Genomic DNA, 23,934 nt, shown 5'->3' on the forward strand with positions numbered 1-23,934 from the left:
CACCTGGAATATGCAAATTATCCTCCTCAAGGTTGAATCCCTGGTTTGGTGATGCTTTCCAAGCAGCTGGTCCCGGCTGTACCCAACGATCTTCTAGCTTAGGGAGACTCTTCGCTTTTCCCAGAAGGCACCTGGAATATGCAAATTATCCTCCTCAAGCTTGAATCCCTGGTTTGGTGATGCTTTCCAAGCAGCTGGTCCCGGCTGTACCCAACGATCTTCTAGCTTAGGGAGACTCTTCATTTTTCCCAGAAGGCACCTGGAATATGCAAATTAGCCTCCTCAAGCTTGAATCCCTGGTTTGGTGATTCTTTCCAAGCAGCTGCTCCCGGCTGTACCCAACGGTCTTCTTGCTGAGGGAGACTCTTCGCTTTTCCCAGAAGGCACCTGGAATATGCAAATTATCCTCCTCAAGCTTGAATCCCTGGTTTGGTGATGCTTTCCAAGCAGCTGGTCCCGGCTGAACCCAACGATCTTCTAGCTTAGGGAGACTCTTCGCTTTTCCCAGAAGGCACCTGGAATATGCAAATTAGCCTCCTCAAGCTTGAATCCCTGGTTTGGTGATTCTTTCCAAGCAGCTGGTCCCGGCTGTACCCAACGATCTTCTTGCTGAGGGAGACTCTTCGCTTTTCCCAGAAGGCACCTGGAATATGCAAATTATCCTCCTCAAGCTTGAATCCCTGGTTTGGTGATGCTTTCCAAGCAGCTGGTCCCGGCTGTACCCAACGATCTTCTAGCTTAGGGAGACTCTTCGCTTTTCCCAGAAGGCACCTGGAATATGCAAATTATCCTCCTCAAGCTTAAATCCCTGGTTTGGTGATGCTTTCCAAGCAGCTGGTCCCGGCTGTACCCAACGATCTTCTAGCTTAGGGAGACTCTTCGCTTTTCCCAGAAGGCACCTGGAATATGCAAATTAGCCTCCTCAAGCTTGAATCCCTGGTTTGGTGATTCTTTCCAAGCAGATGGTCCCGGCTGTACCCAACGATCTTCTTGCTGAGGGAGACTCTTCGCTTTTCCCAGAAGGCACCTGGAATATGCAAATTATCCTCCTCAAGCTTGAATCCCTGGTTTGGTGATGCTTTCCAAGCAGCTGGTCCCGGTTGTACCCAACGATCTTCTAGCTTAGGGAGACTCTACGCTTTTCCCAGAAGGCACCTGGAATATGCAAATTATCCTCCTCAAGGTTGAATCCCTGGTTTGGTGATGCTTTCCAAGCAGCTGGTCCCGGCTGTACCCAACGATCTTCTAGCTTAGGGAGACTCTTCGCTTTTCCCAGAAGGCACCTGGAATATGCAAATTATCCTCCTCAAGCTTGAATCCCTGGTTTGGTGATGATTTCCAAGCAGCTGGTCCCGGCTGTACCCAACGATCTTCTAGCTTAGGGAGACTCTTCGCTTTTCCCAGAAGGCACCTGGAATATGCAAATTATCCTCCTCAAGCTTGAATCCCTGGTTTGGTGATGCTTTCCAAGCAGCTGGTCCCGGCTGTACCCAACGATCTTCTAGCTTAGGGAGACTCTTCGCTTTTCCCAGAAGGCACCTGGAATATGCAAATTATCCTCCTCAAGCTTGAATCCCTGGTTTGGTGATGCTTTCCAAGCAGCTGGTCCCGGCTGTACCCAACGATCTTCTAGCTTAGGGAGACTCTTCACTTTTCCCAGAAGGCACCTGGAATATGCAAATTAGCCTCCTCAAGCTTGAATCCCTGGTTTGGTGATGCTTTCCAAGCAGCTGGTCCCGGCTGTACCCAACGATCTTCTTGCTGAGGGAGACTCTTCGCTTTTCCCAGAAGGCACCTGGAATATGCAAATTATCCTCCTCAAGCTTGAATCCCTGGTTTGGTGATGCTTTCCAAGCAGCTGGTCCCGGCTGTACCCAACGATCTTCTAGCTTAGGGAGACTCTTCGCTTTTCCCAGAAGGCACCTGGAATATGCAAATTAGCCTCCTCAAGCTTGAATCCCTGGTTTGGTGATTCTTTCCAAGCAGCTGGTCCCGGCTGTACCCAACGATCTTCTTGCTGAGGGAGACTCTTCGCTTTTCCCAGAAGGCACCTGGAATATGCAAATTATCCTCCTCAAGCTTGAATCCCTGGTTTGGTGATGCTTTCCAAGCAGCTGGTCCCGGCTGTACCCAACGATCTTCTTGCTGAGGGAGACTCTTCGCTTTTCCCAGAAGGCACCTGGAATATGCAAATTATCCTCCTCAAGCTTGAATCCCTGGTTTGGTGATGCTTTCCAAGCAGCTGGTCCCGGCTGTACCCAACGATCTTCTTGCTGAGGGAGACTCTTCGCTTTTCCCAGAAGGCACCTGGAATATGCAAATTATCCTCCTCAAGCTTGAATCCCTGGTTTGGTGATGCTTTCCAAGCAGCTGGTCCCGGCTGTACCCAACGATCTTCTTGCTGAGGGAGACTCTTCGCTTTTCCCAGAAGGCACCTGGAATATGCAAATTAGCCTCCTCAAGCTTGAATCCCTGGTTTGGTGATTCTTTCCAAGCAGCTGGTCCCGGCTGTACCCAACGATCTTCTTGCTGAGGGAGACTCTTCGCTTTTCCCAGAAGGCACCTGGAATATGCAAATTATCCTCCTCAAGCTTGAATCCCTGGTTTGGTGATGCTTTCCAAGCAGCTGGTCCCGGCTGTACCCAACGATCTTCTAGCTTAGGGAGACTCTTCGCTTTTCCCAGAAGGCACCTGGAATATGCAAATTATCCTCCTCAAGGTTGAATCCCTGGTTTGGTGATGCTTTCCAAGCAGCTGGTCCCGGCTGTACCCAACGATCTTCTAGCTTAGGGAGACTCTTCGCTTTTCCCAGAAGGCACCTGGAATATGCAAATTATCCTCCTCAAGCTTGAATCCCTGGTTTGGTGATGCTTTCCAAGCAGCTGGTCCCGGCTGTACCCAACGATCTTCTAGCTTAGGGAGACTCTTCGCTTTTCCTAGAAGGCACCTGGAATATGCAAATTATCCTCCTCAAGCTTGAATCCCTGGTTTGGTGATGCTTTCCAAGCAGCTGGTCCCGGCTGTACCCAGGATCTTCTAGCTTAGGGAGACTCTTCGCTTTTCCCAGAAGGCACCTAGAATATGCAAATTATCCTCCTCAAGCTTGAATCCCTGGTTTGGTGATGCTTTCCAAGCAGCTGGTCCCGGCTGTACCCAACGATCTTCTAGCTTAGGGAGACTCTTCGCTTTTCCTAGAAGGCACCTGGAATATGCAAATTAGCCTCCTCAAGCTTGAATCCCTGGTTTGGTGATGCTTTCCAAGCAGCTGGTCCCGGCTGTACCCAACGATCTTCTAGCTTAGGGAGACTCTTCGCTTTTCCCAGAAGGCACCTGGAATATGCAAATTATCCTCATCAAGCTTGAATCCCTGGTTTGGTGATGCTTTCCAAGCAGCTGGTCCCGGCTGTACCCAACGATCTTCTAGCTTAGGGAGACTCTTCGCTTTTCCCAGAAGGCACCTGGAATATGCAAATTATCCTCCTCAAGCTTGAATCCCTGGTTTGGTGATGCTTTCCAAGCAGCTGGTCCCGGCTGTACCCAACGATCTTCTAGCTTAGGGAGACTCTTCGCTTTTCCCAGAAGGCACCTGGAATATGCAAATTATCCTCCTCAAGCTTGAATCCCTGGTTTGGTGATGCTTTCCAAGCAGCTGGTCCCGGCTGTACCCAACGATCTTCTAGCTTAGGGAGACTCTTCGCTTTTCCCAGAATGCACCTGGAATATGCAAATTATCCTCCTCAAGCTTGAATCCCTGGTTTGGTGATGCTTTCCAAGCAGCTGGTCCCGGCTGTACCCAACGATCTTCTAGCTTAGGGAGACTCTTCGCTTTTCCCAGAAGGCACCTGGAATATGCAAATTATCCTCCTCAAGCTTGAATCCCTGGTTTGGTGATGCTTTCCAAGCAGCTGGTCCCGGCTGTACCCAACGATCTTCTAGCTTAGGGAGACTCTTCGCTTTTCCCAGAAGGCACCTGGAATATGCAAATTAGCCTCCTCAAACTTGAATCCCTGGTTTGGTGATGCTTTCCAAGCAGCTGGTCCCGGCTGTACCCAACGATCTTCTTGCTGAGGGAGACTCTTCGCTTTTCCCAGAAGGCACCTGGAATATGCAAATTATCCTCCTCAAGCTTAAATCCCTGGTTTGGTGATGCTTTCCAAGCAGCTGGTCCCGGCTGTACCCAACGATCTTCTAGCTTAGGGAGACTCTTCGCTTTTCCCAGAAGGCACCTGGAATATGCAAATTAGCCTCCTCAAGCTTGAATCCCTGGTTTGGTGATTCTTTCCAAGCAGCTGGTCCCGGCTGTACCCAACGATCTTCTTGCTGAGGGAGACTCTTCGCTTTTCCCAGAAGGCACCTGGAATATGCAAATTATCCTCCTCAAGCTTGAATCCCTGGTTTGGTGATGCTTTCCAAGCAGCTGGTCCCGGCTGTACCCAACGATCTTCTTGCTGAGGGAGACTCTTCGCTTTTCCCAGAAGGCACCTGGAATATGCAAATTATCCTCCTCAAGCTTGAATCCCTGGTTTGGTGATGCTTTCCAAGCAGCTGGTCCCGGCTGTACCCAACGATCTTCTTGCTGAGGGAGACTCTTCGCTTTTCCCAGAAGGCACCTGGAATATGCAAATTATCCTCCTCAAGCTTGAATCCCTGGTTTGGTGATGCTTTCCAAGCAGCTGGTCCCGGCTGTACCCAACGATCTTCTTGCTGAGGGAGACTCTTCGCTTTTCCCAGAAGGCACCTGGAATATGCAAATTAGCCTCCTCAAGCTTGAATCCCTGGTTTGGTGATTCTTTCCAAGCAGCTGGTCCCGGCTGTACCCAACGATCTTCTTGCTGAGGGAGACTCTTCGCTTTTCCCAGAAGGCACCTGGAATATGCAAATTATCCTCCTCAAGCTTGAATCCCTGGTTTGGTGATGCTTTCCAAGCAGCTGGTCCCGGCTGTACCCAACGATCTTCTAGCTTAGGGAGACTCTTCGCTTTTCCCAGAAGGCACCTGGAATATGCAAATTATCCTCCTCAAGGTTGAATCCCTGGTTTGGTGATGCTTTCCAAGCAGCTGGTCCCGGCTGTACCCAACGATCTTCTAGCTTAGGGAGACTCTTCGCTTTTCCCAGAAGGCACCTGGAATATGCAAATTATCCTCCTCAAGCTTGAATCCCTGGTTTGGTGATGCTTTCCAAGCAGCTGGTCCCGGCTGTACCCAACGATCTTCTTGCTGAGGGAGACTCTTCGCTTTTCCCAGAAGGCACCTGGAATATGCAAATTATCCTCCTCAAGCTTGAATCCCTGGTTTGGTGATGCTTTCCAAGCAGCTGGTCCCGGCTGTACCCAACGATCTTCTTGCTGAGGGAGACTCTTCGCTTTTCCCAGAAGGCACCTGGAATATGCAAATTAGCCTCCTCAAGCTTGAATCCCTGGTTTGGTGATTCTTTCCAAGCAGCTGGTCCCGGCTGTACCCAACGATCTTCTTGCTGAGGGAGACTCTTCGCTTTTCCCAGAAGGCACCTGGAATATGCAAATTATCCTCCTCAAGCTTGAATCCCTGGTTTGGTGATGCTTTCCAAGCAGCTGGTCCCGGCTGTACCCAACGATCTTCTAGCTTAGGGAGACTCTTCGCTTTTCCCAGAATGCACCTGGAATATGCAAATTATCCTCCTCAAGCTTGAATCCCTGGTTTGGTGATGCTTTCCAAGCAGCTAGTCCCGGCTGTACCCAACGATCTTCTAGCTTAGGGAGACTCTTCGCTTTTCCCAGAAGGCACCTGGAATATGCAAATTATCCTCCTCAAGCTTGAATCCCTGGTTTGGTGATGCTTTCCAAGCAGCTGGTCCCGGCTGTACCCAACGATCTTCTAGCTTAGGGAGACTCTTCGCTTTTCCCAGAAGGCACCTGGAATATGCAAATTAGCCTCCTCAAACTTGAATCCCTGGTTTGGTGATGCTTTCCAAGCAGCTGGTCCCGGCTGTACCCAACGATCTTCTTGCTGAGGGAGACTCTTCGCTTTTCCCAGAAGGCACCTGGAATATGCAAATTATCCTCCTCAAGCTTAAATCCCTGGTTTGGTGATGCTTTCCAAGCAGCTGGTCCCGGCTGTACCCAACGATCTTCTAGCTTAGGGAGACTCTTCGCTTTTCCCAGAAGGCACCTGGAATATGCAAATTAGCCTCCTCAAGCTTGAATCCCTGGTTTGGTGATTCTTTCCAAGCAGCTGGTCCCGGCTGTACCCAACGATCTTCTTGCTGAGGGAGACTCTTCGCTTTTCCCAGAAGGCACCTGGAATATGCAAATTATCCTCCTCAAGCTTGAATCCCTGGTTTGGTGATGCTTTCCAAGCAGCTGGTCCCGGCTGTACCCAACGATCTTCTTGCTGAGGGAGACTCTTCGCTTTTCCCAGAAGGCACCTGGAATATGCAAATTATCCTCCTCAAGCTTGAATCCCTGGTTTGGTGATGCTTTCCAAGCAGCTGGTCCCGGCTGTACCCAACGATCTTCTTGCTGAGGGAGACTCTTCGCTTTTCCCAGAAGGCACCTGGAATATGCAAATTATCCTCCTCAAGCTTGAATCCCTGGTTTGGTGATGCTTTCCAAGCAGCTGGTCCCGGCTGTACCCAACGATCTTCTTGCTGAGGGAGACTCTTCGCTTTTCCCAGAAGGCACCTGGAATATGCAAATTAGCCTCCTCAAGCTTGAATCCCTGGTTTGGTGATTCTTTCCAAGCAGCTGGTCCCGGCTGTACCCAACGATCTTCTTGCTGAGGGAGACTCTTCGCTTTTCCCAGAAGGCACCTGGAATATGCAAATTATCCTCCTCAAGCTTGAATCCCTGGTTTGGTGATGCTTTCCAAGCAGCTGGTCCCGGCTGTACCCAACGATCTTCTAGCTTAGGGAGACTCTTCGCTTTTCCCAGAAGGCACCTGGAATATGCAAATTATCCTCCTCAAGGTTGAATCCCTGGTTTGGTGATGCTTTCCAAGCAGCTGGTCCCGGCTGTACCCAACGATCTTCTAGCTTAGGGAGACTCTTCGCTTTTCCCAGAAGGCACCTGGAATATGCAAATTATCCTCCTCAAGCTTGAATCCCTGGTTTGGTGATGCTTTCCAAGCAGCTGGTCCCGGCTGTACCCAACGATCTTCTAGCTTAGGGAGACTCTTCGCTTTTCCTAGAAGGCACCTGGAATATGCAAATTATCCTCCTCAAGCTTGAATCCCTGGTTTGGTGATGCTTTCCAAGCAGCTGGTCCCGGCTGAACCCAACGATCTTCTAGCTTAGGGAGACTCTTCGCTTTTCCCAGAAGGCACCTGGAATATGCAAATTAGCCTCCTCAAGCTTGAATCCCTGGTTTGGTGATTCTTTCCAAGCAGCTGGTCCCGGCTGTACCCAACGATCTTCTTGCTGAGGGAGACTCTTCGCTTTTCCCAGAAGGCACCTGGAATATGCAAATTATCCTCCTCAAGCTTGAATCCCTGGTTTGGTGATGCTTTCCAAGCAGCTGGTCCCGGCTGTACCCAACGATCTTCTAGCTTAGGGAGACTCTTCGCTTTTCCCAGAAGGCACCTGGAATATGCAAATTATCCTCCTCAAGCTTGAATCCCTGGTTTGGTGATGCTTTCCAAGCAGCTGGTCCCGGCTGTACCCAACGATCTTCTAGCTTAGGGAGACTCTTCGCTTTTCCCAGAAGGCACCTGGAATATGCAAATTAGCCTCCTCAAGCTTGAATCCCTGGTTTGGTGATTCTTTCCAAGCAGATGGTCCCGGCTGTACCCAACGATCTTCTTGCTGAGGGAGACTCTTCGCTTTTCCCAGAAGGCACCTGGAATATGCAAATTATCCTCCTCAAGCTTGAATCCCTGGTTTGGTGATGCTTTCCAAGCAGCTGGTCCCGGTTGTACCCAACGATCTTCTAGCTTAGGGAGACTCTACGCTTTTCCCAGAAGGCACCTGGAATATGCAAATTATCCTCCTCAAGGTTGAATCCCTGGTTTGGTGATGCTTTCCAAGCAGCTGGTCCCGGCTGTACCCAACGATCTTCTAGCTTAGGGAGACTCTTCGCTTTTCCCAGAAGGCACCTGGAATATGCAAATTATCCTCCTCAAGCTTGAATCCCTGGTTTGGTGATGATTTCCAAGCAGCTGGTCCCGGCTGTACCCAACGATCTTCTAGCTTAGGGAGACTCTTCGCTTTTCCCAGAAGGCACCTGGAATATGCAAATTATCCTCCTCAAGCTTGAATCCCTGGTTTGGTGATGCTTTCCAAGCAGCTGGTCCCGGCTGTACCCAACGATCTTCTAGCTTAGGGAGACTCTTCGCTTTTCCCAGAAGGCACCTGGAATATGCAAATTATCCTCCTCAAGCTTGAATCCCTGGTTTGGTGATGCTTTCCAAGCAGCTGGTCCCGGCTGTACCCAACGATCTTCTAGCTTAGGGAGACTCTTCACTTTTCCCAGAAGGCACCTGGAATATGCAAATTAGCCTCCTCAAGCTTGAATCCCTGGTTTGGTGATGCTTTCCAAGCAGCTGGTCCCGGCTGTACCCAACGATCTTCTTGCTGAGGGAGACTCTTCGCTTTTCCCAGAAGGCACCTGGAATATGCAAATTATCCTCCTCAAGCTTGAATCCCTGGTTTGGTGATGCTTTCCAAGCAGCTGGTCCCGGCTGTACCCAACGATCTTCTAGCTTAGGGAGACTCTTCGCTTTTCCCAGAAGGCACCTGGAATATGCAAATTAGCCTCCTCAAGCTTGAATCCCTGGTTTGGTGATTCTTTCCAAGCAGCTGGTCCCGGCTGTACCCAACGATCTTCTTGCTGAGGGAGACTCTTCGCTTTTCCCAGAAGGCACCTGGAATATGCAAATTATCCTCCTCAAGCTTGAATCCCTGGTTTGGTGATGCTTTCCAAGCAGCTGGTCCCGGCTGTACCCAACGATCTTCTTGCTGAGGGAGACTCTTCGCTTTTCCCAGAAGGCACCTGGAATATGCAAATTATCCTCCTCAAGCTTGAATCCCTGGTTTGGTGATGCTTTCCAAGCAGCTGGTCCCGGCTGTACCCAACGATCTTCTTGCTGAGGGAGACTCTTCGCTTTTCCCAGAAGGCACCTGGAATATGCAAATTATCCTCCTCAAGCTTGAATCCCTGGTTTGGTGATGCTTTCCAAGCAGCTGGTCCCGGCTGTACCCAACGATCTTCTAGCTTAGGGAGACTCTTCACTTTTCCCAGAAGGCACCTGGAATATGCAAATTAGCCTCCTCAAGCTTGAATCCCTGGTTTGGTGATGCTTTCCAAGCAGCTGGTCCCGGCTGTACCCAACGATCTTCTTGCTGAGGGAGACTCTTCGCTTTTCCCAGAAGGCACCTGGAATATGCAAATTATCCTCCTCAAGCTTGAATCCCTGGTTTGGTGATGCTTTCCAAGCAGCTGGTCCCGGCTGTACCCAACGATCTTCTAGCTTAGGGAGACTCTTCGCTTTTCCCAGAAGGCACCTGGAATATGCAAATTAGCCTCCTCAAGCTTGAATCCCTGGTTTGGTGATTCTTTCCAAGCAGCTGGTCCCGGCTGTACCCAACGATCTTCTTGCTGAGGGAGACTCTTCGCTTTTCCCAGAAGGCACCTGGAATATGCAAATTATCCTCCTCAAGCTTGAATCCCTGGTTTGGTGATGCTTTCCAAGCAGCTGGTCCCGGCTGTACCCAACGATCTTCTTGCTGAGGGAGACTCTTCGCTTTTCCCAGAAGGCACCTGGAATATGCAAATTATCCTCCTCAAGCTTGAATCCCTGGTTTGGTGATGCTTTCCAAGCAGCTGGTCCCGGCTGTACCCAACGATCTTCTTGCTGAGGGAGACTCTTCGCTTTTCCCAGAAGGCACCTGGAATATGCAAATTATCCTCCTCAAGCTTGAATCCCTGGTTTGGTGATGCTTTCCAAGCAGCTGGTCCCGGCTGTACCCAACGATCTTGTTGCTGAGGGAGACTCTTCGCTTTTCCCAGAAGGCACCTGGAATATGCAAATTAGCCTCCTCAAGCTTGAATCCCTGGTTTGGTGATTCTTTCCAAGCAGCTGGTCCCGGCTGTACCCAACGATCTTCTTGCTGAGGGAGACTCTTCGCTTTTCCCAGAAGGCACCTGGAATATGCAAATTATCCTCCTCAAGCTTGAATCCCTGGTTTGGTGATGCTTTCCAAGCAGCTGGTCCCGGCTGTACCCAACGATCTTCTAGCTTAGGGAGACTCTTCGCTTTTCCCAGAAGGCACCTGGAATATGCAAATTATCCTCCTCAAGGTTGAATCCCTGGTTTGGTGATGCTTTCCAAGCAGCTGGTCCCGGCTGTACCCAACGATCTTCTAGCTTAGGGAGACTCTTCGCTTTTCCCAGAAGGCACCTGGAATATGCAAATTATCCTCCTCAAGCTTGAATCCCTGGTTTGGTGATGCTTTCCAAGCAGCTGGTCCCGGCTGTACCCAACGATCTTCTAGCTTAGGGAGACTCTTCGCTTTTCCTAGAAGGCACCTGGAATATGCAAATTATCCTCCTCAAGCTTGAATCCCTGGTTTGGTGATGCTTTCCAAGCAGCTGGTCCCGGCTGTACCCAGGATCTTCTAGCTTAGGGAGACTCTTCGCTTTTCCCAGAAGGCACCTAGAATATGCAAATTATCCTCCTCAAGCTTGAATCCCTGGTTTGGTGATGCTTTCCAAGCAGCTGGTCCCGGCTGTACCCAGGATCTTCTAGCTTAGGGAGACTCTTCGCTTTTCCTAGAAGGCACCTGGAATATGCAAATTAGCCTCCTCAAGCTTGAATCCCTGGTTTGGTGATGCTTTCCAAGCAGCTGGTCCCGGCTGTACCCAACGATCTTCTAGCTTAGGGAGACTCTTCGCTTTTCCCAGAAGGCACCTGGAATATGCAAATTATCCTCATCAAGCTTGAATCCCTGGTTTGGTGATGCTTTCCAAGCAGCTGGTCCCGGCTGTACCCAACGATCTTCTAGCTTAGGGAGACTCTTCGCTTTTCCCAGAAGGCACCTGGAATATGCAAATTATCCTCCTCAAGCTTGAATCCCTGGTTTGGTGATGCTTTCCAAGCAGCTGGTCCCGGCTGTACCCAACGATCTTCTAGCTTAGGGAGACTCTTCGCTTTTCCCAGAAGGCACCTGGAATATGCAAATTATCCTCCTCAAGCTTGAATCCCTGGTTTGGTGATGCTTTCCAAGCAGCTGGTCCCGGCTGTACCCAACGATCTTCTAGCTTAGGGAGACTCTTCGCTTTTCCCAGAAGGCACCTGGAATATGCAAATTATCCTCCTCAAGCTTGAATCCCTGGTTTGGTGATGCTTTCCAAGCAGCTGGTCCCGGCTGTACCCAACGATCTTCTAGCTTAGGGAGACTCTTCGCTTTTCCCAGAAGGCACCTGGAATATGCAAATTATCCTCCTCAAGCTTGAATCCCTGGTTTGGTGATGCTTTCCAAGCAGCTGGTCCCGGCTGTACCCAACGATCTTCTAGCTTAGGGAGACTCTTCGCTTTTCCCAGAAGGCACCTGGAATATGCAAATTAGCCTCCTCAAACTTGAATCCCTGGTTTGGTGATGCTTTCCAAGCAGCTGGTCCCGGCTGTACCCAACGATCTTCTTGCTGAGGGAGACTCTTCGCTTTTCCCAGAAGGCACCTGGAATATGCAAATTATCCTCCTCAAGCTTGAATCCCTGGTTTGGTGATGCTTTCCAAGCAGCTGGTCCCGGCTGTACCCAACGATCTTCTAGCTTAGGGAGACTCTTCGCTTTTCCCAGAAGGCACCTGGAATATGCAAATTAGCCTCCTCAAGCTTGAATCCCTGGTTTGGTGATTCTTTCCAAGCAGCTGGTCCCGGCTGTACCCAACGATCTTCTTGCTGAGGGAGACTCTTCGCTTTTCCCAGAAGGCACCTGGAATATGCAAATTATCCTCCTCAAGCTTGAATCCCTGGTTTGGTGATGCTTTCCAAGCAGCTGGTCCCGGCTGTACCCAACGATCTTCTTGCTGAGGGAGACTCTTCGCTTTTCCCAGAAGGCACCTGGAATATGCAAATTATCCTCCTCAAGCTTGAATCCCTGGTTTGGTGATGCTTTCCAAGCAGCTGGTCCCGGCTGTACCCAACGATCTTCTTGCTGAGGGAGACTCTTCGCTTTTCCCAGAAGGCACCTGGAATATGCAAATTATCCTCCTCAAGCTTGAATCCCTGGTTTGGTGATGCTTTCCAAGCAGCTGGTCCCGGCTGTACCCAACGATCTTCTTGCTGAGGGAGACTCTTCGCTTTTCCCAGAAGGCACCTGGAATATGCAAATTAGCCTCCTCAAGCTTGAATCCCTGGTTTGGTGATTCTTTCCAAGCAGCTGGTCCCGGCTGTACCCAACGATCTTCTTGCTGAGGGAGACTCTTCGCTTTTCCCAGAAGGCACCTGGAATATGCAAATTATCCTCCTCAAGCTTGAATCCCTGGTTTGGTGATGCTTTCCAAGCAGCTGGTCCCGGCTGTACCCAACGATCTTCTAGCTTAGGGAGACTCTTCGCTTTTCCCAGAAGGCACCTGGAATATGCAAATTATCCTCCTCAAGGTTGAATCCCTGGTTTGGTGATGCTTTCCAAGCAGCTGGTCCCGGCTGTACCCAACGATCTTCTAGCTTAGGGAGACTCTTCGCTTTTCCCAGAAGGCACCTGGAATATGCAAATTATCCTCCTCAAGCTTGAATCCCTGGTTTGGTGATGCTTTCCAAGCAGCTGGTCCCGGCTGTACCCAACGATCTTCTAGCTTAGGGAGACTCTTCGCTTTTCCTAGAAGGCACCTGGAATATGCAAATTATCCTCCTCAAGCTTGAATCCCTGGTTTGGTGATGCTTTCCAAGCAGCTGGTCCCGGCTGTACCCAGGATCTTCTAGCTTATGGAGACTCTTCGCTTTTCCCAGAAGGCACCTAGAATATGCAAATTATCCTCCTCAAGCTTGAATCCCTGGTTTGGTGATGCTTTCCAAGCAGCTGGTCCCGGCTGTACCCAACGATCTTCTAGCTTAGGGAGACTCTTCGCTTTTCCTAGAAGGCACCTGGAATATGCAAATTAGCCTCCTCAAGCTTGAATCCCTGGTTTGGTGATGCTTTCCAAGCAGCTGGTCCCGGCTGTACCCAACGATCTTCTAGCTTAGGGAGACTCTTCGCTTTTCCCAGAAGGCACCTGGAATATGCAAATTATCCTCATCAAGCTTGAATCCCTGGTTTGGTGATGCTTTCCAAGCAGCTGGTCCCGGCTGTACCCAACGATCTTCTAGCTTAGGGAGACTCTTCGCTTTTCCCAGAAGGCACCTGGAATATGCAAATTAGCCTCCTCAAGCTTGAATCCCTGGTTTGGTGATTCTTTCCAAGCAGCTGGTCCCGGCTGTACCCAACGATCTTCTAGCTTAGGGAGACTCTTCGCTTTTCCCAGAAGGCACCTGGAATATGCAAATTAGCCTCCTCAAGCTTGAATCCCTGGTTTGGTGATTCTTTCCAAGCAGATGGTCCCGGCTGTACCCAACGATCTTCTTGCTGAGGGAGACTCTTCGCTTTTCCCAGAAGGCACCTGGAATATGCAAATTATCCTCCTCAAGCTTGAATCCCTGGTTTGGTGATGCTTTCCAAGCAGCTGGTCCCGGTTGTACCCAACGATCTTCTAGCTTAGGGAGACTCTACGCTTTTCCCAGAAGGCACCTGGAATATGCAAATTATCCTCCTCAAGGTTGAATCCCTGGTTTGGTGATGCTTTCCAAGCAGCTGGTCCCGGCTGTACCCAACGATCTTCTAGCTTAGGGAGACTCTTCGCTTTTCCCAGAAGGCACCTGGAATATGCAAATTATCCTCCTCAAGCTTGAATCCCTGGTTTGGTGTTGATTTCCAAGCAGCTGGTCCCGGCTGTACCCAACGATCTTCTAGCTTAGGGAGACTCTTCGCTTTTCCCAGAAGGCACCTGGAATATGCAAATTATCCTCCTCAAGCTTGAATCCCTGGTTTGGTGATTCTTTCCAAGCAGCTGGTCCCGGCTGTACCCAACGATCTTCTAGCTTAGGGAGACTCTTCGCTTTTCCCAGAAGGCACCTGGAATATGCAAATTATCCTCCTCAAACTTGAATCCCTGGTTTGGTGATGCTTTCCAAGCAGCTGGTCCCGGCTGTACCCAACGATCTTCTAGCTTAGGGAGACTCTTCGCTTTTCCCAGAAGGCACCTGGAATATGCAAATTATCCTCCTCAAGCTTGAATCCCTGGTTTGGTGATGCTTTCCAAGCAGCTGGTCCCGGCTGTACCCAACGATCTTCTAGCTTAGGGAGACTCTTCGCTTTTCCCAGAAGGCACCTGGAATATGCAAATTATCCTCCTCAAGCTTGAATCCCTGGTTTGGTGATGCTTTCCAAGCAGCTGGTCCCGGCTGTACCCAACGATCTTCTAGCTTAGGGAGACTCTTCGCTTTTCCCAGAAGACACCTGGAATATGCAAATTAGCCTCCTCAAGCTTGAATCCCTGGTTTGGTGATTCTTTCCAAGCAGCTGGTCCCGGCTGTACCCAACGATCTTCTTGCTGAGGGAGACTCTTCGCTTTTCCCAGAAGGCACCTGGAATATGCAAATTATCCTCCTCAAGCTTGAATCCCTGGTTTGGTGATGCTTTCCAAGCAGCTGGTCCCGGCTGTACCCAACGATCTTCTAGCTTAGGGAGACTCTTCGCTTTTCCCAGAAGGCACCTGGAATATGCAAATTATCCTCCTCAAGGTTGAATCCCTGGTTTGGTGATGCTTTCCAAGCAGCTGGTCCCGGCTGTACCCAACGATCTTCTAGCTTAGGGAGACTCTTCGCTTTTCCCAGAAGGCACCTGGAATATGCAAATTATCCTCCTCAAGCTTGAATCCCTGGTTTGGTGATGCTTTCCAAGCAGCTGGTCCCGGCTGTACCCAACGATCTTCTAGCTTAGGGAGACTCTTCGCTTTTCCCAGAAGGCACCTGGAATATGCAAATTAGCCTCCTCAAGCTTGAATCCCTGGTTTGGTGATTTTTTCCAAGCAGCTGGTCCCGGCTGTACCCAACGATCTTCTTGCTGAGGGAGACTCTTCGCTTTTCCCAGAAGGCACCTGGAATATGCAAATTATCCTCCTCAAGCTTGAATCCCTGGTTTGGTGATGCTTTCCAAGCAGCTGGTCCCGGCTGTACCCAACGATCTTCTAGCTTAGGGAGACTCTTCGCTTTTCCCAGAAGGCACCTGGAATATGCAAATTATCCTCCTCAAGGTTGAACCCCTGGTTTGGTGATGCTTTCCAAGCAGCTGGTCCCGGCTGTACCCAACGATCTTCTAGCTTAGGGAGACTCTTCGCTTTTCCCAGAAGGCACCTGGAATATGCAAATTATCCTCCTCAAGCTTGAATCCCTGGTTTGGTGATGCTTTCCAAGCAGCTGGTCCCGGCTGTACCCAACGATCTTCTAGCTTAGGGAGACTCTTCGCTTTTCCTAGAAGGCACCTGGAATATGCAAATTATCCTCCTCAAGCTTGAATCCCTGGTTTGGTGATGCTTTCCAAGCAGCTGGTCCCGGCTGTACCCAACGATCTTCTAGCTTAGGGAGACTCTTCGCTTTTCCCAGAAGGCACCTGGAATATGCAAATTATCCTCCTCAAGCTTGAATCCCTGGTTTGGTGATGCTTTCCAAGCAGCTGGTCCCGGCTGTACCCAACGATCTTCTAGCTTAGGGAGACTCTTCGCTTTTCCTAGAAGGCACCTGGAATATGCAAATTAGCCTCCTCAAGCTTGAATCCCTGGTTTGGTGATGCTTTCCAAGCAGCTGGTCCCGGCTGTACCCAACGATCTTCTAGCTTAGGGAGACTCTTCGCTTTTCCCAGAAGGCACCTGGAATATGCAAATTATCCTCATCAAGCTTGAATCCCTGGTTTGGTGATGCTTTCCAAGCAGCTGGTCCCGGCTGTACCCAACGATCTTCTAGCTTAGGGAGACTCTTCGCTTTTCCCAGAAGGCACCTGGAATATGCAAATTAGCCTCCTCAAGCTTGAATCCCTGGTTTGGTGATTCTTTCCAAGCAGCTGGTCCCGGCTGTACCCAACGATCTTCTTGCTGAGGGAGACTCTTCGCTTTTCCCAGAAGGCACCTGGAATATGCAAATTATCCTCCTCAAGCTTGAATCCCTGGTTTGGTGATGCTTTCCAAGCAGCTGGTCCCGGCTGTACCCAACGATCTTCTAGCTTAGGGAGACTCTTCGCTTTTCCCAGAAGGCACCTGGAATATGCAAATTATCCTCCTCAAGCTTGAATCCCTGGTTTGGTGTTGATTTCCAAGCAGCTGGTCCCGGCTGCACCCAACGATCTTCTAGCTTAGGGAGACTCTTCGCTTTTCCCAGAAGGCACCTGGAATATGCAAATTATCCTCCTCAAGCTTGAATCCCTGGTTTGGTGATTCTTTCCAAGCAGCTGGTCCCGGCTGTACCCAACGATCTTCTAGCTTAGGGAGACTCTTCGCTTTTCCCAGAAGGCACCTGGAATATGCAAATTATCCTCCTCAAACTTGAATCCCTGGTTTGGTGATGCTTTCCAAGCAGCTGGTCCCGGCTGTACCCAACGATCTTCTAGCTTAGGGAGACTCTTCGCTTTTCCCAGAAGGCACCTGGAATATGCAAATTATCCTCATCAAGCTTGAATCCCTGGTTTGGTGATGCTTTCCAAGCAGCTGGTCCCGGCTGTACCCAACGATCTTCTAGCTTAGGGAGACTCTTCGCTTTTCCCAGAAGGCACCTGGAATATGCAAATTAGCCTCCTCAAGCTTGAATCCCTGGTTTGGTGATTCTTTCCAAGCAGCTGGTCCCGGCTGTACCCAACGATCTTCTTGCTGAGGGAGACTCTTCGCTTTTCCCAGAAGGCACCTGGAATATGCAAATTATCCTCCTCAAGCTTGAATCCCTGGTTTGGTGATGCTTTCCAAGCAGCTGGTCCCGGCTGTACCCAACGATCTTCTAGCTTAGGGAGACTCTTCGCTTTTCCCAGAAGGCACCTGGAATATGCAAATTATCCTCCTCAACCTTGAATCCCTGGTTTGGTGATGCTTTCCAAGCAGCTGGTCCCGGCTGAACCCAACGATCTTCTAGCTTAGGGAGACTCTTCGCTTTTCCCAGAAGGCACCTGGAATATGCAAATTAGCCTCCTCAAGCTTGAATCCCTGGTTAGGTGATGATTTCCAAGCAGCTGGTCCCGGCTGTGCCCAACGATCTTCTAGTTTAGGGAGACTCTTCGCTTTTCCCAGAAGGCACCTGGAATATGCAAATTATCCTCCTCAAGCTTGAATCCCTGGTTTGGTGATGCTTTCCAAGCAGCTGGTCCCGGCTGTACCCAACGATCTTCTAGCTTAGGGAGACTCTTCGCTTTTCCTAGAAGGCACCTGGAATATGCAAATTATCCTCCTCAAGCTTGAATCCCTGGTCTGGTGATGCTTTCCAAGCAGCTGGTCCCGGCTGTACCCAACGATCTTCTAGCTTAGGGAGACTCTTCGCTTTTCCTAGAAGGCACCTGGAATATGCAAATTAGCCTCCTCAAGCTTGAATCCCTGGTTTGGTGATGCTTTCCAAGCAGCTGGTCCCGGCTGTACCCAACGATCTTCTAGCTTAGGGAGACTCTTCGCTTTTCCCAGAAGGCACCTGGAATATGCAAATTATCCTCATCAAGCTTGAATCCCTGGTTTGGTGATGCTTTCCAAGCAGCTGGTCCCGGCTGTACCCAACGATCTTCTAGCTTAGGGAGACTCTTCGCTTTTCCCAGAAGGCACCTGGAATATGCAAATTAGCCTCCTCAAGCTTGAATCCCTGGTTTGGTGATTCTTTCCAAGCAGCTGGTCCCGGCTGTACCCAACGATCTTCTTGCTGAGGGAGACTCTTCGCTTTTCCCAGAAGGCACCTGGAATATGCAAATTAGCCTCCTCAAGCTTGAATCCCTGGTTAGGTGATGATTTCCAAGCAGCTGGTCCCGGCTGTGCCCAACGATCTTCTAGTTTAGGGAGACTCTTCGCTTTTCCCAGAAGGCACCTGGAATATGCAAATTATCCTCCTCAAGCTTGAATCCCTGGTTTGGTGATGCTTTCCAAGCAGCTGGTCCCGGCTGTACCCAACGATCTTCTAGCTTAGGGAGACTCTTCGCTTTTCCCAGAAGACACCTGGAATATGCAAATTAGCCTCCTCAAGCTTGAATCCCTGGTTTGGTGATTCTTTCCAAGCAGCTGGTCCCGGCTGTACCCAACGATCTTCTTGCTGAGGGAGACTCTTCGCTTTTCCCAGAAGGCACCTGGAATATGCAAATTATCCTCCTCAAGCTTGAATCCCTGGTTTGGTGATGCTTTCCAAGCAGCTGGTCCCGGCTGTACCCAACGATCTTCTAGCTTAGGGAGACTCTTCGCTTTTCCCAGAAGGCACCTGGAATATGCAAATTATCCTCCTCAAGGTTGAATCCCTGGTTTGGTGATGCTTTCCAAGCAGCTGGTCCCGGCTGTACCCAACGATCTTCTAGCTTAGGGAGACTCTTCGCTTTTCCCAGAAGGCACCTGGAATATGCAAATTATCCTCCTCAAGCTTGAATCCCTGGTTTGGTGATGCTTTCCAAGCAGCTGGTCCCGGCTGTACCCAACGATCTTCTAGCTTAGGGAGACTCTTCGCTTTTCCCAGAAGGCACCTGGAATATGCAAATTAGCCTCCTCAAGCTTGAATCCCTGGTTTGGTGATTTTTTCCAAGCAGCTGGTCCCGGCTGTACCCAACGATCTTCTTGCTGAGGGAGACTCTTCGCTTTTCCCAGAAGGCACCTGGAATATGCAAATTATCCTCCTCAAGCTTGAATCCCTGGTTTGGTGATGCTTTCCAAGCAGCTGGTCCCGGCTGTACCCAACGATCTTCTAGCTTAGGGAGACTCTTCGCTTTTCCCAGAAGGCACCTGGAATATGCAAATTATCCTCCTCAAGGTTGAACCCCTGGTTTGGTGATGCTTTCCAAGCAGCTGGTCCCGGCTGTACCCAACGATCTTCTAGCTTAGGGAGACTCTTCGCTTTTCCCAGAAGGCACCTGGAATATGCAAATTATCCTCCTCAAGCTTGAATCCCTGGTTTGGTGATGCTTTCCAAGCAGCTGGTCCCGGCTGTACCCAACGATCTTCTAGCTTAGGGAGACTCTTCGCTTTTCCTAGAAGGCACCTGGAATATGCAAATTATCCTCCTCAAGCTTGAATCCCTGGTTTGGTGATGCTTTCCAAGCAGCTGGTCCCGGCTGTACCCAACGATCTTCTAGCTTAGGGAGACTCTTCGCTTTTCCCAGAAGGCACCTGGAATATGCAAATTATCCTCCTCAAGCTTGAATCCCTGGTTTGGTGATGCTTTCCAAGCAGCTGGTCCCGGCTGTACCCAACGATCTTCTAGCTTAGGGAGACTCTTCGCTTTTCCTAGAAGGCACCTGGAATATGCAAATTAGCCTCCTCAAGCTTGAATCCCTGGTTTGGTGATGCTTTCCAAGCAGCTGGTCCCGGCTGTACCCAACGATCTTCTAGCTTAGGGAGACTCTTCGCTTTTCCCAGAAGGCACCTGGAATATGCAAATTATCCTCATCAAGCTTGAATCCCTGGTTTGGTGATGCTTTCCAAGCAGCTGGTCCCGGCTGTACCCAACGATCTTCTAGCTTAGGGAGACTCTTCGCTTTTCCCAGAAGGCACCTGGAATATGCAAATTAGCCTCCTCAAGCTTGAATCCCTGGTTTGGTGATTCTTTCCAAGCAGCTGGTCCCGGCTGTACCCAACGATCTTCTTGCTGAGGGAGACTCTTCGCTTTTCCCAGAAGGCACCTGGAATATGCAAATTATCCTCCTCAAGCTTGAATCCCTGGTTTGGTGATGCTTTCCAAGCAGCTGGTCCCGGCTGTACCCAACGATCTTCTAGCTTAGGGAGACTCTTCGCTTTTCCCAGAAGGCACCTGGAATATGCAAATTATCCTCCTCAAGCTTGAATCCCTGGTTTGGTGTTGATTTCCAAGCAGCTGGTCCCGGCTGCACCCAACGATCTTCTAGCTTAGGGAGACTCTTCGCTTTTCCCAGAAGGCACCTGGAATATGCAAATTATCCTCCTCAAGCTTGAATCCCTGGTTTGGTGATTCTTTCCAAGCAGCTGGTCCCGGCTGTACCCAACGATCTTCTAGCTTAGGGAGACTCTTCGCTTTTCCCAGAAGGCACCTGGAATATGCAAATTATCCTCCTCAAACTTGAATCCCTGGTTTGGTGATGCTTTCCAAGCAGCTGGTCCCGGCTGTACCCAACGATCTTCTAGCTTAGGGAGACTCTTCGCTTTTCCCAGAAGGCACCTGGAATATGCAAATTATCCTCATCAAGCTTGAATCCCTGGTTTGGTGATGCTTTCCAAGCAGCTGGTCCCGGCTGTACCCAACGATCTTCTAGCTTAGGGAGACTCTTCGCTTTTCCCAGAAGGCACCTGGAATATGCAAATTAGCCTCCTCAAGCTTGAATCCCTGGTTTGGTGATTCTTTCCAAGCAGCTGGTCCCGGCTGTACCCAACGATCTTCTTGCTGAGGGAGACTCTTCGCTTTTCCCAGAAGGCACCTGGAATATGCAAATTATCCTCCTCAAGCTTGAATCCCTGGTTTGGTGATGCTTTCCAAGCAGCTGGTCCCGGCTGTACCCAACGATCTTCTAGCTTAGGGAGACTCTTCGCTTTTCCCAGAAGGCACCTGGAATATGCAAATTATCCTCCTCAACCTTGAATCCCTGGTTTGGTGATGCTTTCCAAGCAGCTGGTCCCGGCTGAACCCAACGATCTTCTAGCTTAGGGAGACTCTTCGCTTTTCCCAGAAGGCACCTGGAATATGCAAATTAGCCTCCTCAAGCTTGAATCCCTGGTTAGGTGATGATTTCCAAGCAGCTGGTCCCGGCTGTGCCCAACGATCTTCTAGTTTAGGGAGACTCTTCGCTTTTCCCAGAAGGCACCTGGAATATGCAAATTATCCTCCTCAAGCTTGAATCCCTGGTTTGGTGATGCTTTCCAAGCAGCTGGTCCCGGCTGTACCCAACGATCTTCTAGCTTAGGGAGACTCTTCGCTTTTCCTAGAAGGCACCTGGAATATGCAAATTATCCTCCTCAAGCTTGAATCCCTGGTCTGGTGATGCTTTCCAAGCAGCTGGTCCCGGCTGTACCCAACGATCTTCTAGCTTAGGGAGACTCTTCGCTTTTCCTAGAAGGCACCTGGAATATGCAAATTAGCCTCCTCAAGCTTGAATCCCTGGTTTGGTGATGCTTTCCAAGCAGCTGGTCCCGGCTGTACCCAACGATCTTCTAGCTTAGGGAGACTCTTCGCTTTTCCCAGAAGGCACCTGGAATATGCAAATTATCCTCATCAAGCTTGAATCCCTGGTTTGGTGATGCTTTCCAAGCAGCTGGTCCCGGCTGTACCCAACGATCTTCTAGCTTAGGGAGACTCTTCGCTTTTCCCAGAAGGCACCTGGAATATGCAAATTAGCCTCCTCAAGCTTGAATCCCTGGTTTGGTGATTCTTTCCAAGCAGCTGGTCCCGGCTGTACCCAACGATCTTCTTGCTGAGGGAGACTCTTCGCTTTTCCCAGAAGGCACCTGGAATATGCAAATTATCCTCCTCAAGCTTGAATCCCTGGTTTGGTGATGCTTTCCAAGCAGCTGGTCCCGGCTGTACCCAACGATCTTCTAGCTTAGGGAGACTCTTCGCTTTTCCCAGAAGGCACCTGGAATATGCAAATTATCCTCCTCAACCTTGAATCCCTGGTTTGGTGATGCTTTCCAAGCAGCTGGTCCTGGCTGAACCCAACGATCTTCTAGCTTAGGGAGACTCTTCGCTTTTCCCAGAAGGCACCTGGAATATGCAAATTAGCCTCCTCAAGCTTGAATCCCTGGTTAGGTGATGATTTCCAAGCAGCTGGTCCCGGCTGTGCCCAACGATCTTCTAGTTTAGGGAGACTCTTCGCTTTTCCCAGAAGGCACCTGGAATATGCAAATTATCCTCCTCAAGCTTGAATCCCTGGTTTGGTGATGCTTTCCAAGCAGCTGGTCCCGGCTGTACCCAACGATCTTCTAGCTTAGGGAGACTCTTCGCTTTTCCTAGAAGGCACCTGGAATATGCAAATTATCCTCCTCAAGCTTGAATCCCTGGTTTGGTGATGCTTTCCAAGCAGCTGGTCCCGGCTGTACCCAACGATCTTCTAGCTTAGGGAGACTCTTCGCTTTTCCCAGAAGGCACCTTGAATATGCAAATTATCCTCCTCAAGCTTGAATCCCTGGTTTGGTGATGCTTTCCAAGCAGCTGGTCCCGGCTGTACCCAACGATCTTCTAGCTTAGGGAGACTCTTCGCTTTTCCTAGAAGGCACCTGGAATATGCAAATTAGCCTCCTCAAGCTTGAATCCCTGGTTTGGTGATGCTTTCCAAGCAGCTGGTCCCGGCTGTACCCAACGATCTTCTAGCTTAGGGAGACTCTTCGCTTTTCCCAGAAGGCACCTGGAATATGCAAATTATCCTCATCAAGCTTGAATCCCTGGTTTGGTGATGCTTTCCAAGCAGCTGGTCCCGGCTGTACCCAACGATCTTCTAGCTTAGGGAGACTCTTCGCTTTTCCCAGAAGGCACCTGGAATATGCAAATTAGCCTCCTCAAGCTTGAATCCCTGGTTTGGTGATTCTTTCCAAGCAGCTGGTCCCGGCTGTACCCAACGATCTTCTAGCTTAGGGAGACTCTTCGCTTTTCCCAGAAGGCACCTGGAATATGCAAATTAGCCTCCTCAAGTTTGAATCCCTGGTTTGGTGATTCTTTCCAAGCAGATGGTCCCGGCTGTACCCAACGATCTTCTTGCTGAGGGAGACTCTTCGCTTTTCCCAGAAGGCACCTGGAATATGCAAATTATCCTCCTCAAGCTTGAATCCCTGGTTTGGTGATGCTTTCCAAGCAGCTGGTCCCGGTTGTACCCAACGATCTTCTAGCTTAGGGAGACTCTACGCTTTTCCCAGAAGGCACCTGGAATATGCAAATTATCCTCCTCAAGGTTGAATCCCTGGTTTGGTGATGCTTTCCAAGCAGCTGGTCCCGGCTGTACCCAACGATCTTCTAGCTTAGGGAGACTCTTCGCTTTTCCCAGAAGGCACCTGGAATATGCAAATTATCCTCCTCAAGCTTGAATCCCTGGTTTGGTGATGATTTCCAAGCAGCTGGTCCCGGCTGTACCCAACGATCTTCTAGCTTAGGGAGACTCTTCGCTTTTCCCAGAAGGCACCTGGAATATGCAAATTATCCTCCTCAAGCTTGAATCCCTGGTTTGGTGATTCTTTCCAAGCAGCTGGTCCCGGCTGTACCCAACGATCTTCTAGCTTAGGGAGACTCTTCGCTTTTCCCAGAAGGCACCTGGAATATGCAAATTATCCTCCTCAAACTTGAATCCCTGGTTTGGTGATGCTTTCCAAGCAGCTGGTCCCGGCTGTACCCAACGATCTTCTAGCTTAGGGAGACTCTTCGCTTTTCCCAGAAGGCACCTGGAATATGCAAATTATCCTCCTCAAGCTTGAATCCCTGGTTTGGTGATGCTTTCCAAGCAGCTGGTCCCGGCTGTACCCAACGATCTTCTAGCTTAGGGAGACTCTTCGCTTTTCCCAGAAGGCACCTGGAATATGCAAATTATCCTCCTCAAGCTTGAATCCCTGGTTTGGTGATGCTTTCCAAGCAGCTGGTCCCGGCTGTACCCAACGATCTTCTAGCTTAGGGAGACTCTTCGCGTTTCCCAGAAGGCACCTGGAATATGCAAATTATCCTCCTCAAGCTTGAATCCCTGGTTTGGTGATGCTTTCCAAGCAGCTGGTCCCGGCTGTACCCAACGATCTTCTAGCTTAGGGAGACTCTTCGCTTTTCCCAGAAGGCA

This window comes from Ranitomeya imitator, chromosome 6, assembly GCF_032444005.1.
Source record: "Ranitomeya imitator isolate aRanImi1 chromosome 6, aRanImi1.pri, whole genome shotgun sequence".
Lineage (NCBI taxonomy): Eukaryota > Metazoa > Chordata > Amphibia > Anura > Dendrobatidae > Ranitomeya > Ranitomeya imitator.